Here is a 13,512-nt window from a genome sequence, read left to right as displayed (position 1 = left end):
TCCAGACCCCTGCACTCCTGTTGATTTTTTGGCAAGCTCTCTGTGCATGGCACAGTGTCTCTGGTGAGATAGCAAAGCTAGAGAACCCCTGCAGTGTGGTGACTCTAGGCAGGAACAGGAGCTTGGCTTGCACGTCGCTGGATGCAAGCCGCAGGCGCTGCTGCCGTGTCACAGACCTCAATCACGTTTATTTATTTAGATATGTTACTATAAATTCTCCTTAACAAAAACCCAGACTGGAAAAACGGGAAGAATCTAACTATCCCCTTCCCCAGAAAGAAACCTCACCCAAAACGAAGCCACAGGCTTTGGTTCCACTGGGGCTCGAACCCAGGACCTTCTGCGTGTAAAGCAGACGTGATAACCACTACACTATGGAACCGCCACATGACTACAATCTGCCATCGCCCTTCTTATGCAGGACGCTACCGCACGCCTCCTGCTCCCCGCCGGGAGAACGAGCGCTGCTAGCCCCGGCGACTCGAGGCCCCCAGCGCGTGGCGTTCCGCACGCGGCGCCTCCGGGGAGCAGAAGCAGGAGCCGCAGCGCGCGCGGGGCGGAACTCAAAGCAGCCCCTGTGCAGAGCGCGTGTCTCCCCCTTCCCCCGGTGGCTGCTGCTCGCGGCCCTGGGAGCGCGTGGCTTGCTCCAGGCCGGCCCGTGCAGCTCCCAGATAAGGAACCGGCCAAGTATGATACTAGTGGCACCGGGTAGGTTGCTGGGAAGGAGCCTCCTGCCTTAAACATCCTCTCGCCTGCCCCCATGCCACAGGTGCAAGCAGTGAGCGGCTCCCTGCTCTGGAGGTCAGCACAGAGCATATGCAGAAGGATGTGGTTGAGTTTCTGAGTGTAACAGAAACTCTCCAGTTCATGCCTGTAACTTACCTTAGGTCTGGGTAGAGCACAACAGAAATAGACACAGGTTTTTAATTTCTTCTCACCAGCAGCATCTAAAAGGTGAGTGTGTGGCTCAAGATGATTGGAGTTTCTTAGGCGATTGGCCCAGGGATGTGAACCGATTGCTCCTGGCATGTTAGGAAGTTCAAGGAAAAAAGAAAATATCAGGCAAGATATTGTGTAATCATTGAGTACCCACAGCGTGCTCCAAGTGCAGAGACTGACTCTTCCTGCCCCAAGGAGCATACAGTCGGAAATGACAATCTTACTACACCTTGCACTTAGATAAAGCTCTTCATCCAAGGATCTCTGTAAACGCATTTAGAAAGATGGATGTGGCTATCTGTGGGTTTATAGATGAGGAAACTGAGGCCCACAGAGGTGTAATGAAGAACAGGAGGACTTGTGGCACCTTAGAGACTAACAAATTTATTAGAGCATAAGCTTTCGTGGACTACAGCCCACTTCTTCGGATGCATATAGAATGGAACATATATTGAGGAGATATATATACACACATACAGAGAGCATAAACAGGTGGGAGTTGTCTTACCACCTCTGAGAGGCCAATTAATTAAGAGAAAAAAAAACTTTTGAAGTGATAATCAAGCTAGCCGAGTACAGACAGACAGTTAGATAACAAGTGTGAGAATACTTACAAGGGGAGATAGATTTAATGTTTGTAATGGCTCAACCATTCCCAGTCCTTATTTAAACCGGAGTTGATTGTGTCTAGTTTGCATATCAATTCTAGCTCAGCAGTTTCTCGTTGGAGTCTGTTTTTGAAGTTTTTCTGTTGTAATATAGCCACCCGCAGGTCTGTCACTGAATGACCAGACAGGTTAAAGTGTTCTCCCACTGGTTTTTGAGTATTTTGATTCCTGATGTCAGATTTGTGTCCATTAATTCTTTTGCGTAGAGACTGTCCGGTTTGGCCAATGTACATGGCAGAGGGGCATTGCTGGCACATGATGGCATATATCACATTGGTAGATGTGCAGGTGAACGAGCCCCTGATGGTATGGCTGATGTGATTAGGTCCTATGATGATGTCACTGGAATAGATATGTGGACAGAGTTGACATCGGGGTTTGTTACAAGGATAGGTTCCTGGGTTAGTGGTTTTGTTCAGTGATGTGTGGTGGCTGGTGAGTATTTGCTTTAGGTTGGGGGGTTGTCTGTAAGCGAGGACAGGTCTGTCTCCCAAGATCTGTGAGAGTAAAGGATCATCTTTCAGGATAGGTTGTAGATCTCTGATGATGCGCTGGAGAGGTTTTAGTTGGGGGCTGAAGGTGACAGCTAGTGGTGTTCTGTTATTTTCTTTGTTGGGCCTGTCTCGTAGGAGGTGACTTCTGGGTACTCGTCTGGCTCTGTCAATCTGTTTTTTCACTTCAGCAGGTGGGTATTGTAGTTTTAAGAATGCTTGATAGAGATCTTGTAGGTGCTTGTCTCTATCCGAGGGATTGGAGCAAATGCGGTTATATCTTAGAGCTTGGCTGTAGACAATGGATCGTGTGGTGTGTCCTGGATGGAAGCTGGAGGCATGTAGGTAAGTGTAGCGGTCAGTAGGTTTCCGGTATAGGGTGGTATTTATGTGACCATCGCTTATTAGCACAGTAGTGTCCAGGAAATGGACCGCTTGTGTGGATTGATCTAGGCTGAGGTTGATGGTGGGATGGAAATTATTGAAATCATGGTGAAATTCCTCAAGGGCTTCTTTTCCATGGGTCCAGATGATGAAGATGTCATCAATGTAGCGCAAGTAGAGTAGGGGCGTTAGGGGACGAGAGCTAAGGAAGCGTTGTTCTAAGTCAGCCATAAAAATGTTGGCATATTGTGGGGCCATGCGGGTACCCATAGCAGTGTAATGGCCGCCTCAAGACAGTGGCTGAACAAAAATAAATTTCTATTTTGTATTCAGAACGTTTGCAATTCAAATGGAATTTCTAGCAACCATAGGGGTCATGTCCACACTCGGTACTGTGCTGGCTGTTCTGAGCATCATGCTGGAGTCAATCCCCAAAGCACTTAATAAATTTAGTGCTGTTTTGTAATGTGGTTCAAAGACCAAACTCCCTTTTATCCATGCTGATCAGGGAAAGTGGTAGACCCCTCTGGGCCATATTTTTCAGAGGCAATTAAATGCTTTTCTTGAACACACTTGTTTGGGGAATGTGGGGAGCACTTGATCCTCCAACCATTTTATAAAACTATAATATAATTACCTACACTATTGGGACAGCATGAGTAGCAGGATGAAATTTCCCTATTCACACTAACCAAGGAGATGGTTGTTGACCTGGGTTGTACCACTATTGTGTTTAAACACTAATCATTTAGCTCAGTTCTCTAGTATGAACAAAGCCACAGTAGTACTGTGCATGAGTGCTGAGGGTCCTGCAAAGAGTTACATGTGACATTAATTGTAATGGAAGTCAACAAGATTACTCACCTGCATAGAAGTTCAGCATGTGTATGACTATTTGTAGCATTGAGGGCCTATGTTGTTTGTGCCTCAATGCAGATTTTCATTACATGTCTGAAGGAGCAGTTAAGAAGTATTTAACATTTTTAATTAACACATTTTAATGTTTTAATAATTTTTTCAGCCCTGGACTATAAAGGCTTTGAAGGGACAGTAACAGTAAGTAGGTGGGTGGGGGGAATCAAACTTTGTTTGTCTTTTTAAAAGTGACACTGTCAGTACTGACAACTTTGTTTTTATTTGCAGCCATAGTTGTATATATCCTGCCAGTCCCCTGTTTTGCTTAGTTGCTCTATTCTTGAGAACAAGAAGAGAACAGATTCTTAAATTGATATATTTCATTTCAATACCCAGAATGCTGACAGAATGTTTAAGGGGCAGGATGAGCATAGTGAGATGCATACATGCCCCTGCTGTTTCTGGGGAGCGTGGCTGTATGGATTTGTTATCAATCAGTTATGGGAAACTATTAATGCAATAATATATTGCAGCTTTTTTTTAACCACTTTTTCATTGGGAGGAAAACAACAGTGATATATTTTCTTTGGCGTAGAGGATAGTTTTTTTTAAACAGAGTAATAAGGAAATGGGTGGAATTTGTTGCTCTTGTATAGTGCCCCTTTAAGAAGTTGTGAGATAGTCCAGAATGGATCCAAAGTAGTGGTTATTATGATATATCCTAACAATAATTATGTAGTACATATTCGTGATTGAATTTGTTTGCGAGCATTAAGAAAACAAACCAGATACATTTGCTTTCTAAAATCTGCATAAAAATATTAAGCATTTTCTTTCCTTTAAATGACAGAAGTCAAAAAATGTAAAGAGAAGCCTAAAACTGTGTTCTTTAACCCATCCCATTTTGCCTCTTGTTCTAGCACATAAGATCTGCCGTACCCAGGACACTGGGTGCTAGGATACCTAAAGGATAAGTTATTGCCTTAACTGAGAGGCTTCTGTTTTTTAACTAAATCATTACTTTTACTTTAATGTGGGTGTATTTTCAGTGAACACAAACAATACGTTGAAAGACAGACAAGAGCTATGGAGGTGCCATTTTCTTACAATGTAGCTCTGAGGATCTGTGTTCTGTCAGTAGAGGGCTCTCAGTGCTCACTTTGATGAGTTGGTCATTCCCTATAGTTCCTGATGCTCTCTTTACCCAATTAACTGTTTCTGATCTTTATGGTATAACACAAGTTTGTGTAGGTACAGTGAAGCACAGCCTGTAGGTATTCTTAAATAACCTTTGCAACATTTTTTTCAGTGCTAGTTAACACACCTCGGTAAGAACATGATCCTGTAAACACTTGTACGTGCTGGGGCTTCTTCCCATAGTATATGGGCTTGGGCTTTACCCCCATGTGATGGGGTTCAGGCCTTGGCCCCAGACCCCATCAAGTCTAAGCCAGCCCTGGCAACCCCATTAAAACAGGGCCGCAACCCACTTTGGGGTCCCGACCCACAGTTTGAGAACCGTTGCTTTAGTGATTAATTCTCATAATATGTACCTTCAGTACCTTAAAAACACTTTTAAAAAAAATTCATTAGTTCCTGGAGGCCTCAGTAGGGATGAAGGATTGTTTCTCTCCCCCCCACCCCCACTCCCCCCAACCTCCACCCTGAACAGTTTACAATCTAAATAGACAAGACCGACAAAAGTTGGGAGGGGAGACTGAGGCACAAAGACAGTTGAAGTGACTTGCCTGTGGTCACATGGGAGATGAATGGGTGAGGTGGGACCAGAATCCACATCTCTGACTCCCAGTCTAGTGTACTGTCTAATGCATTACACTACCTTGTCATACATTCAAGAAAAGGGTACTTAAATAGGATTAGACTTAAAGTTAGATTCAGTGGTTTCTTATGAGGGGAAACATCAGACTACTGAAATAAATATTTTCCCAGAGCCTTTTAACATGGGACCCTTTGAAGATATCCCCTTTTAAAAACTTGAATGCAGATTGCTATATTTTGTATTATCTTGGCAATGTCACGTGATCTTCAGACTCTGATGGATTTCATCTTTCTAGTGTAATTTCACAGTGAAAAGTCAGAGGAATACTTTGAATTTTTCTTTAGATTATTATCACAATAGTATGTACCTTTCAAGTAAAAAGGGAGTTTGTATTAGAGATATGAATGAGTATCTATTGTCTCCGTCAGTAGCTGTTTTTGAAAGTGAATTATTGTGTAAAATCATTGTTAGATCTCTTAATCTATATAAAAGCTACATCTTTTCAAGCACCAAGTACCTAAGAAACCTATTATGGGACATTATAAGTAAAGTGGGTGTTTCAGGGTTACAAAATTGTACCTTTGGGTCTCTGCCTGTAGTTTGGAGATAATGTTTTGCCTTTTTACTGAAGACGTTCTGATGGCTTACATGTTTTGGCCCAGTTTCTTTTCAATTTCAAAGCCTCACACCCTTGTGACTGAATGCACCCCTGTATTCACATCCATAAGAACTTAAAAACAGCCATACTGGGTGAGACCAAAGGTCCATCTAACCCAGTATCCTGTCTTCCAACAGTGGCCAATGCCAGGTGCTTTGGAGGGAATGAACAGAACAGGTAATCATCAAGTGATCCATCCCCTATCACCCATTCCCAGCTCTGGCAAACAGAGGCTAGGGACACCATCCCTGCCCATCCTGGTTAATAGCTATTGATGGACCTATCTTCCATGAAATTATATAGGGGTTTGTTTGTTTTTTAAACCCTGTTACAGACTTGACCTTCACAGCATCCTCTGGCAAAGAGTTTCCCACGTTGACAGTGCATTGTGTGAAGAAATACTTCCATTAGTTTGTTTTAAACCTGCTGCCTATTAAAAATAAAGTCAGAGGTTTTGGTTTTATTGGGGTATGAATCCAGGAGACTCTGCATGTAAAACAGATGTGATAACCACTACACTCTACACACCATTGTAGTAATCTTTGTACAAAATGTGCCTTTTGAAGTGGTATCTGAAAACTAACAACTCACTGGTCAATAACATCATGATGAAATGTGTGTAGCATGATTATATGTAAAGTTATAAACATAAGCTGAAATTATGTCTGGTAAAACACATTTCAGACCTGTCTGGGTAAACCAGTTTCTCAGAGACAAGCTGATCCTAGAATCATAGAATATCAGGGTTGGAAGGGACCTCAGGAGGTCATCTAGTCCAACCCCCTGCTCAAAGCAGGACCAATCCCCAACTAAATCATCCCAGCCAGGGCTTTGTCAAGCTTGACCGTAAAAACCTCTAAGGATGGAGATTCCACCACCTCCCTAGGTAACCCATTCCAGTGCTTCACCACCCTCCTAGTGAAAAAGTTTTTCCTAATATCCAACCTAAACCTCCCCCACTGCAACTTGAGGCCATTACTCCTCGTTCTGTCATCTGCTACCACTGAGAACAGTCTAGATCTGTCCTCTTTGGAACCCCCTTTCAGGTAGTTGAAAGCAGCTATCAAATCCCTGCTCATTCTTCTCTTCTGCAGACTAAATAATCCCAGTTCCCTCAGCCTCTACTCGTAAATCATGTGCTCCAGCCCCCTAATCACTTTTGTTGCCCTTCGCTGGACTCTTTCCAATTTTTCCACATCCTTTTGATACCTCTAGCCAGGTGTCATCAAAGCTGATGGCAATCATCTGTCAAATGGCCATTCTTTGGGAAGCAAGAGGGGCAGGGACAAACTGATCTGCATTTTAGCAAACAACAGCATGGAACTTCTTTCACCACCAGCCTCCTTGTCTACATCCTCACAGCAGAAATGAACTTTATCTAAGGATAATCCTCGGGAAAATGCATTTCAAGGGAGGACTGGACTATAAAAGGGAGAAGCAAAAATAACCCTAGGTATCTCTTCCTATCTCTCTCTCTCTCTCTCTCTCTCTTTTCTTTTTCACCTAAGACAACAAAGGAAGCAGCCATTTGACTCTGGGAGAGATGCTGACCTGAAATTTGGTCAGCCCTGTTGCTGGGGGCATGTGGTAAGAATTTTATCTTGAACCAAGTCTAGTTAGTTAAGCTTTAGCACTAGAAATAGTTTTATCTTTATTTCTCTTGTAACCATTTCTGACTTTAATGCCTTGTACTTGTATTCACTTAAAATCTCTCTCTCTCTCTCTCTCTGTAGTTAAATAAACTTGTTTTATTCTTTAATCAAAACAAATCTGGTGTTGTGGTTAAACTTGGCTGTGTGGTAACTCCATTTAAAGTAGCAAACTGTTGGACATTGACCTCTTACAGGTACAACGGACCTAAAATATCTGAACTGTCCGGGAAAGAGCTGGACAGTGCAGAACACATATTTTGAGGGAAAATCTGGGACTGGGAGTGTGTTGGGGTCATCCTGCAAGTGGTAACCAATGCGGGTGGAAGCCAGAGTGTGGTTGGAATGTGCTGGCAGGGGCTGCAGCTATACACAGACACTCAGGAGTTATGACATTCTGGGGTGCAATCTGGACTAGTGGGGGGTTGTCACCACCTGCCCTGCAAGTTGTGATGCCTCACAATACGTTGCTGCTGTAGCTCCCAACCTGAGCCCCTCACAAACAGCCAAACAACATGCAGGTCCACTCTTCCCTTCTTGTTTTTTTTCCCTTTTATTGTATGATTGGATGGCCTCCAAGTGTGCACTGTTAAAAATAATTATTTTCTGAGTTTTGTGGCAAAATGGGATAAGAGGAGGAAGAACTTGGTCAGAGCTCTGAAGGAGCACACTCTCTCTGACTTGTGGTCATAGTCCATCCCCGAAAAATATCAGTTAAAGTGGAGCCTCTCAGAAATAAGCCTGTAACTAAATTTGACTTATGTTGGTGACATGCATGCATGGTAATCTGTTTAAGAACTTAGTTTCGAAACACTATGTGGAACAAAAAAATGTACATTCACGATGACAGCATGTATGTCCTATTTCAGGTGGATGCAATTGTAAGAGATTACCTAACCTTTGCACTAGCAGCATTTATTGATGGTTGTTCATGTTACACTGACTCTCTCATTTCAAATATAGGTTGTTGCCCACTAGCTGTTTCAAGAATCAGCTCTCAGTATAATTCCTTTCAGTGCCTTAATGGTGCACGGTATACCTTATGTTCAGCAAAAGAATATATGCCTGGCCCTGCTCATGGAAGTTGTATGTTCTGCCTGCCATGCGTAAAAGGGGAAGCCACTTTGTTAGATCATAACTTATGTTGGGGGACTGGAACATAGAGGGGGGTTAACTTGGAAACTGCATTCACTTCTGTTTCCTCAAGTTGCATGGTATCCTGATCCTGTTTGGTAATTGGAGAGGTGGCGCAGACCATTCCCTTTATCAAATTCCCACTAAGTCTAATCACACCAGATCGCTAAGACAGAGAACAAGGAACTTTTATAAATAGTACTCCTGGGGGGATTCTGTGTGACTATGCACCTGCAGAAAATACCCTCCCCCCGCAGAATTCCTGTGCTTCCCTGCAGACAATGACCGTGAACCAAAGGGAAGCAGTGCAGAGCGGGGGGACGACCATGGGTGCATGGGGGGGGGGGAGGATTGCCCCTTCAAAACAGAGGTGAGGCATGGGGGGCAGGGGCACACAGGGTTACATGCCGCTGACCCCCACCATTTCTGCAAGCGCAGAGCTGCCCAGCTGAAGGAGGCTGCTTCTCGGCTCCACTGACTCTGCAGCTGAACGCTGCCTCCTGGGTCCTAGTGCCAGTCGTGCTCCCCTTCTGAGTGCTGGGAGCTTCCTTTTTTCTGAGCAACGATGAGTGCCCTCGGTGGAGCTGGCAAGGAGGGGGTGGGGAAATGAGGGAAGGGGGCCATGGGGGTGAAGAGGCAATAGGGAAGGAAGGGGGTGGAACAGGGTAGAGGGAGGGGAATGTGTGAATCGGGAATGGAGAAGAAAAGGGAATAGGGGAATCATGGGGGAAGCGGGAGCCCGGCATGCGGCATTCCCTCAGCAGCAGCTGGGGGCTCCCCTGTCAAGCAGGCACATCGAACCCTCACCCTGACAAGCCCTACCCCCCTACACCTGGACCCCTCCAACGAGCCCCCAACACCCAGACCGCCACCCTCACTGATCCCTAAACAGCTGCACCTGGATCCCCCCAACCCATCAAAGCCCACTCTCCCCGCACCCAGAGCCCCCCATACCCAGACACCCCTGCTGAGCCCCATATACCCACACCTATACCCCCCCCTGCTGAGCCCCAGCCACCTTCACCTGGATCCCCTGCAGACTCCCATTGCTCCTTCACCCGACACCCCACAACGAGCCCCTGTGCACCCAGATCTCCCACCGAGCTGCCTGCATCCAGATTGCCCCACACAGAAACCTCTCACCCCACACCTGGATCCCCCCACACTAAGCTCTTCCACACTTGGATCCTGATGGGCTGAGCCTGCCCACCTACACCTGGTGTACATGCTGCAGAGGGGGCAGGGCCCTGGGGTGTTTCTGGGGCAGGCCCAGCCCTCGCACTATGCCAGGGTCAGGTGCAGCCTCACTGCCGAGTCCCTGTACCGGGGGAGGTGAGGGCTTCAGGCTGATCTCCCACCTCAATGCAGCCAGTGGCCTGTGCTCCCCACTGCCATGCTGGAACTACACTTATTTATTGACAAATAAAATTTGCAGAATTTTGCAGAATTTTTAGTATTTTGGCACAGAATTCCCTCAGGAATAGAATAGAAAGCGGACACACAATGGATGTTTGTATCCTATGGAAGCTAACGATTAAGGATTTGATCCAACTCCCATTGAAATCAAAGGAAACCTGTCTAAAGACTTCAGTGAAAGTTGGACTAAGCCCTATATCTTCTTATTTTGAAATATTAGACATTGCTCACATGCATGAATATATCACATAGAGTAAATATTTGATAAATAACATATACCACCAGAGTGTAGTGAAAAGAGGTTGTAATGTATTTTTACTTGCATGTATTTTGAACAGAATGATCATACATAAAGGATTAGGTACTGTAACTCTGAGGGAAAGTGTATGCTGTCAAAAAAATTTTTTTTTTAGGGTGACATAAAATCATCATCTTAGGGTGTGTGTCTGTGTTTATTTATTACCCAAACTTTATTATGACCGGGACAGTAACATAAAACAGATTTAGAAAATAGACGTGTTTGCAAAGGACATGAGAAAAGCCACAAGAAATCAGCTCGGTAAATTAAGATGTAAACTAATAAATTTACAATATAATTTGCTTCAGTGTTCTGCCACAAAATAATTGTACGCTTTAAAAATATATCTCTTCTACCACTAGGATTTCACTTTACGTTGCAGGGTCTTGTACATAGGTCTCAAGCAGGGCTGTCCTTAGGCATATGCAGAATATGTAGCTGTGTTGGGCACCATGAAATTTGGCACACCAAATTGCCGCAAATTTCACGGTGCCCTATGCAGCTGCGTGCTTGGTACAGGGCCGCCAGAGGATTCAGGGGGCCTGGGGTCTTCGGCGGAAGGAACCCCCGCCGCCGAACTGCCGCCGAAGACCTGGAGTGGAAGACGCTCCGGGGGCCCGGGCCCTGCGACCGTTTTCCAGGGCCCCCAGAGCAAGTGAAGGACCCCGCTCCAGGGGCTTCGAAAAACTCTCGTGGGGGCCCCTGCGGGGCCTGGGACCTGGGGCAAATTGCCCCACTTGTTCCCCCCCCCCCCCCCCCCCCCCGGGCAGCCCTGTCTTGGTATGTGGCAGCAACGGCGGCCAGACCCCCACAGCTCCTGCTCCGCAGCCCAGACCCTCTGCAGGGGGAGCAGGTGCTCAGGCTGCGTAGGGGACCGTAATTGATCGGGACGGGGCTGGTCTCAAGAGGTGACTTGTTACAGTGTACAAGAAACTTCCTGGGGAGACAATACCAAGGGAAGTAGTGGATTATCCATTCTCAGATCAAGACTGGTTGCCTTTCTGGAAGATATGCTTTAGCCAAACACAAGTTATTGAGCTCAATACAGGGATAACTAGATGAAATACTATGGCCTATGTCATACAGGAGGTCAGACTAGATCAGGGATCGGCAACCTTTGGCACGCGGCTCGCCAGGGTAAGCACGCTGGCGGGCCAGGCTGGTTTGTTTACCTGCTGTGTCCACAGGTTCGGCCAATCGCAGCTCCCAGTGGCCGTGGTTTGCTGCTCCAGGCCAATGGGGATGGCGGGAAGCGGTGGCCAGCATGTCCCTCGGCCCCCGCCACTTCCAGCAGCCCCTATTGGCCTGGGACGGTGAACCACGGCCAGTGGGAACCGTGATCGGCTGAACCTGCAGACGCGGCAGGTAAACAAACCAGCCCAGCCCACCAGGGGGCTTACCCTGGCAAGCTGCGTGTTAAAGATTGCTGACCCCTGATGATCTAATGGTCCCTTCTGGCCTTAAACTCTGTGAATCTACAGATTGACTAAAAAACTAAATCAACTGATGAAACCGTAGCCACATTTTGATTTATAAACCTAGTTTAATTTAGAGTTTTTGGGGCCTGATCATGAATTCCTTTTTCAGACAAAAGTCTTACTGAAATCAAAGGGAGTTTTGAGAGAGAGGAAGGAGATCAAGATTGAGCTCAGTAAAGCCATGGCTTTAAGAAAGACAGATTTTATTTTATTTTTTTTAGACTTGGGGGAAAAACAGCCCTGAAAGAAATTTTAAGTAGGCAGAATATTGCTATCCATATTGAAATTTGTTTAGGACCTTGGGTTTGAACACTGCTGCTCTTAGGAAAAAGTGTCATATAGGTCTTTAATGACCACAAGTGGCCAGGACCTTGGTTTTGCATCTCATCTGAAAAGATTATAATGGTGTTTTGTGTAAAATCTTTAAAAGTTCTTACTACTATTTGGTTCCCTTTTAAAAAAAATAAATAAATTAAGAGTTTAGATTCCTGAGCAGTGGCATGACCAAATTTTGGGTATTGGGAAAGGTGCTGTTGATGATTATTTTTCTTACCCAGGAGAGTGAGGAAGTACTGTACATATCTTGCTTTACCCTGTGGGACTAGCCGAGAGTTTTGAGAGGGGGTTGGGTGAACTTTTTGGCCCGAGGGCCACATCTGGGTATGGAAATAGTATGGCGTGCCATGAAGGCTCATGAAATTGGGGGTTGGGGTGCGGGAGAGGGTGAGGGCTCCGGCTGGGGGGGTGGGCTCTGGGGTGAGGCTGAGGATGAGGGGTTGGAGGTGCAGAAGGGTGCTCCAGGCTGGAACTGAGGGGTTTGGAGAGTGGGAGGGGGATCAGGGGTGGTGCAGGGGGTTGGGACACAGGAGGGGGTCAGGAGTGTAGGCTTTGGGGGGTGCTTACCTCAAGCAGCTCCAGGAAGCAGCGGCATGTCCCCGCTCCAGCTCCTATGTGGAGGCACAGCCAGGCGGCTTGGTGCACTGCCATGCCCACAGGCGCCATCTCTGTAGCTCCTATAGGCCGTGGTTCCCGGCCAATGGGAGCTGCCGGGGTGGCACTTGAGGCAGGGGCAGCATGTGGAGCCTCGTGGCTGCCCCTATGCATAGGAGCAGAAGCGGGAACATGCTGCTGCTTCTGGGAGCCTCGCGGAGCGGGGCAAGCTCTGGACCCCACTCCCTGGCGGGAGCTCGAGGGCCAAATTAAAACATCTGGAGGGCCGGATGTGGCCCCTGGGCCATAGTTTTCCCACCCCCGCCCTAGATATATAAAGTTTGTTAATAGATCTGGGTATGTGTGGATTAGGCTCATTAGCCCAAAGCCTGTATTAAATTGTGCTAGGACACTCCAGCATCAGAGATGTGATATTCATCGAGTAATATTCACTCCCTGCTTTTAGCAGCATGTAAAGCTCTGAGGTCCTCAAGTTGTGACACCATGCTATGGTTAAACAAAAGCAGAATAATTTTCAATTCATAAAGAATCATGGCATGCAAATTGCATTGTGCTTAGGATCTGAATTAGCCCCCATTTCTAGAGCATGTTCCAAATCGTGTGTAACATACCACAAGGGAGAACAGAATATAGATCATTGAGCCTAATTCAGTCTTCAATTACTCCAAATTTATACCAGTGTAACTTCACTGAAGTGAGTCTGGATTTATACCAATGTACATGTAAGTCAGATCAGGGCTTACATAGGAAAACCTGTGTAGGGGCCAAGAGCAGGGAGGAGACACCCTTCTCTGGAGCAGCAGGGGATTTG

At 46.1% G+C, this 13,512-nt stretch overlaps 1 non-coding gene across 1 annotated transcript; it reads right to left on the bottom strand.

Moving 5' to 3' along the window:
• Positions 1-309: 309 nt before the first annotated feature.
• TRNAV-UAC (transfer RNA valine (anticodon UAC)) lies at positions 310-382 on the bottom strand. Its single transcript has one exon. It is a non-coding gene; the product is annotated as a tRNA-Val (tRNA).
• Positions 383-13,512: the final 13,130 nt, after the last annotated feature.

The sequence above is a fragment of the Chrysemys picta genome, chromosome 1 (assembly GCF_011386835.1).
Source record: "Chrysemys picta bellii isolate R12L10 chromosome 1, ASM1138683v2, whole genome shotgun sequence".
Taxonomy (NCBI): domain Eukaryota; kingdom Metazoa; phylum Chordata; order Testudines; family Emydidae; genus Chrysemys; species Chrysemys picta.
The sequence above is the reverse complement of the archived record's forward strand: the minus strand, read 5'-3'. Positions and strand labels throughout refer to the sequence as shown.